At 42.3% G+C, this 4,181-nt stretch overlaps 1 long non-coding RNA gene across 1 annotated transcript; it reads left to right on the forward strand.

Moving 5' to 3' along the window:
• The first annotated feature begins 638 nt into the window (after nucleotides 1-638).
• Nucleotides 639-3,643, forward strand: LOC128941778 (uncharacterized). The gene is made up of 3 exons (XR_008483581.1): nucleotides 639-1,255; nucleotides 1,556-1,711; nucleotides 2,554-3,643. It is a non-coding gene; the product is annotated as an uncharacterized LOC128941778 (long non-coding RNA).
• Nucleotides 3,644-4,181: the final 538 nt, after the last annotated feature.

Here is a 4,181-nt window from a genome sequence, read left to right on the forward strand (position 1 = left end):
GAAATGTCGCGGGCCAGGCCCGGCCTGGTGGGCCTCAGGTGCAGCTGCCGGTGCTGCCCTGGGCATTCAGGCCAGAGCAGGTTAAACAGGGCCAAAGAAAAGGGAAAAAACCCCACAGTCCAGGGAACTTCTTTGCCTCAGCTAGCTAAACTAACTAAAAGCAAAGGAGAGCTCTGTCCTGCTGTCTGTCCATCCACAGACAACACAGCCCAGGAGCGGGAATGTGGAGCAGTGAGTGCAGTGTCTGAAAACAAACTGCTGCTTCTTCTCTCCCCCTTCACTCTCTGGAACAAGGCTTAAAGGTGCAAAACTTATTATTCAGCATAAACAGAACAGAGGACTGGGGATAAAAGCATCATGAAGTCAACCCAGGACACTGAGGATGCAAATCCAGGATCACTGAGTTGGTGTACACTCCCATCTGCCCAACACCAGCGCAGGTGTGACTTTAAATGTGATTTAAACCATTGCATTGCTTCATTAGGTATTTACCATCTACAATTAATTAATTCAGCCCTAAACTGTTGTCATTATAGTACAAGAGTTCTATTGTCAGTACATTGCAAGGGTTCCATATCATTAGAGTTTCATACCTCCTTGGTGTTTCTTGTAGGCAGCTGCTCCTCTAGGCACTGACTCCAGTTTTTACCAATCCACTCTTTCATGCCACTGTTCTTACTGGCTACAGGTGTGGCCTGTTAACATCAGCCTGCTCCTAATCTTTAGTACTTGGTCCAGCTGCAACTCTTTACGGAAAAAGATTCTATTCTATACTACCTTCATTCACCCATACTGTATCCCCCTACACTAAACCAGCTTAAGCAGCAGCTCCTTCTGGGATTTGCAGTTTGTAGGCTGGAGGCCTGTTTGTGTTCCAGCTGACACAAATGAACATGCTGTGGTTAACTGAAGGTGTGAAGAATCATACCTCGTGTCTTGGTTGCAGAGTTAGCTACTTACTCCTTCCTTTTAAAGGCCAAGCTGAACTCAGCTCATTTTGGATGATTAAAAAAGGAGTTTTTATTTTTGTTCTCTGGTTTCTGAGTTTTCTCCTGAAAAATGTTTTTGATCTGATCAAACAATTTTGTCCTTTCCAGACAGACCTTTATTCTCACTGCTGCATCCATTTCTGCCTTGAGGCAGTGAAGAGGGCTCCTCTTTGCTCTGCATCCCTGCACAGTTCCACTGAAACTGAATCATCTCCAATGTATCTGCTAAACCCTGGCTAAACACAAGAAGGTCTGAACACAGCAAGGTTTCACTTTCTTCCTTCTGGTTGAAAAATGTGGTTTGAATTCTGCGCTACAGAGAAGAGCCTTGCATGTAGCATTGCATAGATGGCAGATATCTGCCATTCCTCCCCTGCTCAAAATACAGCCACCTATGACACCTGTACACCTTGTGTTCTTAGGACACAGCAGGCCATGAAGTTTAGGAAGCACATTTTGTTAAACAGAGCATGGTTAAGGAGGTAGATGGTTGGGAAAAATAATTCTCACTAAGATTATAAGTATTAATTCCTATCTGTTGTTCCTGCCCTTATTTTTTTTTTTAGGAAAAAGTCAGGCATTTACTTTCACATCATATTGCAGTTGAAAATACAGTTAAAATAGTGTTGGATGGCTGGAAAGGATGGCCTAATGGAAGTGATGGATGGGAGCAGCTGGAGAGATAGTGAACATGTCTGTGACTTCTGAAATTAATAACCATGGTGTAAAATAAGTTTTGTGGTTTTATAATCATGTGTTTGACCCTGTCCCCAGCAGTAACTCTCCTTTGTGTCACACTTAAAGATGCTTCCATTTGGCTTTAACCTGTTGAAAAACGTGAAGGAGACCACAAAAACCAGCAAACCCCCAGGATTGTCCCACACAGCGAAGGACTGGGACAGCACAGGACAGGAATGGGACAAAGCACCATCCCACACCAACCATGTGTGTAAGATTAGAGGCACAAAAAATAAATAAATAAAACCACAATAAAGGCAGCAAATAGTGGTGCTGCACTTCTTTGATGCCTCTTGGAGGATGAATAAACCCATACTTGGTGTTGCCCTGCAACAAAATCCAGGGGAAAAGACCAGATCCTGCTCCTTCTAACAGTGTTAGAACAACTGCAACCAGTACAGAACCGTTTTATAAAACCCCATCAACTCCCAGTTTCAGTCCCCACTCTGTGTTTAATGGGTTTGCTCATCCTTTCAGAAAAATTTTATTCTGGTGTGACTGTCAAAACCAATGATGAGAGCAGAGCATCAAATGTTGTCCATGAACTTTGAGTCTGCCAGAATGTAAAATACCAGGTCCTCAGGTAAACTCTGGGCAGGTTAGGTAATAGCAGTGGTGTTGGTCTGATTGAAAATGTTATTTGAGCCTTTATTTAATAGTTTTCTTTCAGAGCAGGCTGCTTTTCATTACCATTTAAAATAGATATTACCACCATAGTTAATAACTTTCATGCTTTTTTTACCCTCCAGCATCTTTATTATTTATTCTTAAATTATAAATGTTCTGCTTTTCTCTGGCATGCCTTTTTTTTTATTCTTTTCCCTAGAACTCAGTAATGAAGTACCCAGGAGAACTTGTGGAAGGAAGAAGCAATGGAGCTGAGAGTGAGCACCAACCTGGTCAGCAGCAGATCAGAAGTTATGTTCAGCTCCCAGCATCCTGCTTGTCAGCCTGGAATGCTGCTGGACCTTCCATGCAGTTGTGCTGCCTTCACAGCAAAGCCTCCAGCCAGATGAAATTTGTATGTGTGAGGAGTCTGTGCTGGGTGGAAATACCTGAAATACTGCAGGTACCTGTTGGTTTAAGAACAAGCATCCACGAATGAATGTAATTTTGAATTGTCCCATTGACTGACCAACAGCCCCTCTCCTGCTGGGGCTCAGCAGTGCGGCTCTTCCTATGTCTGCACAGACACCGTGTAGGCTGAAAATTAAATGAGAAGACAAAAAAAATCACCTTAAACATACAATGTTCCTTACAGGGTTGTGTTTATGCAACAGAGAGAGCCAAGGAGAAGATGTGACCCATGTACTCTGGTTATAGAGCTATAATCTTATGGAAATTTAATGTTTTGGTAATCCTAGGTTCTCCTTTGGGACTCTGGCCTATGTCTGTGTTGATATTTCAAGCTGCAGGAGCTGAGGCCTAAACCAAGCTCCTCAAACAAAATGCCATAACATTGCCAAGGCAAAGGAAATAACTGTGGTGGAAGACACATGGAAAAGCAAATTCAGTGAGTAGGGAACTTGTAGCTACTCAGACATGCGAAGGGAAGAGCATTCACTGAAGAAGCAGAGTGGAACTCTCCTCCATTTAAATGTACTCACTGACTGAAGTGGGAACATTCAAAGCATATTTTTCTGCTATTAAGCAAGCACCAGCTGCTGGAACAGAGGGATGTGCAGGAGAGTGGATCCAGCAGTTCCCTCCTTTGCCATGCTCTGAGAGCACCTCAAAGGCTGCCCTGGCCTCCAATGCCTCCTAAGAGATCCCAGAGGATGAGAACTGGTGATGACAACTCCAGCAACACAAACTCCCATCTCCTCTCCTGCCTGGATAGGAATCCAGAGGAATTTTCCTAGGGATTGGGATACCCTTCAGATATAACAAGAATGTTTTGATATATGGAATATTCAGTCAAACCATCCTGTCTCCAATACAAAATTAACTGGTTCTCTTTTTATACCATTCTTGCATCAATAAAGTTGCTATTGAAACTTTTGTGTTTATTCAAAGATCAGCAAAACTTACTAGGAGCCAGGAATTACTTAATAATAACAGAATAAGTGTGACTAAGTAAAAAAGGCCTAAAAGAGAGCTCAGAAAGCTAAAACTACAATTAAAGAGAGATGATTAGAAACCACTGAATGATATTAAAAAGTGGTGAAGCATTGGTTTTGGAGCAGAAAACCTTTCTGACAGAAATACCAGTATAATTTTACAAAAGCTGTTTTCTACACAAAATGCTGGAAGCATTGATAAAATAGCCAAATTTATGGAATCACCAGAAATTCAGTGCAAGCCAGAAAAATTGTTTGGTGAAAGTCCTCTAAGCAGTGTATGCCATTTCTAACTCCTGTTAGTGCTGGGTGCTGTGGGACTGGGAGTTCTGAGCAAGATATAATTAGAAAGCAACACAAGCCTCAGGAGTCATTCCTCTTTCAGCTATTTCTA

This window comes from Melozone crissalis, unplaced genomic scaffold, assembly GCF_028551555.1.
Source record: "Melozone crissalis strain CALT ecotype California unplaced genomic scaffold, PUWL_Pcris_2 ptg000038l_1, whole genome shotgun sequence".
NCBI classification, from domain to species: domain Eukaryota; kingdom Metazoa; phylum Chordata; class Aves; order Passeriformes; family Passerellidae; genus Melozone; species Melozone crissalis.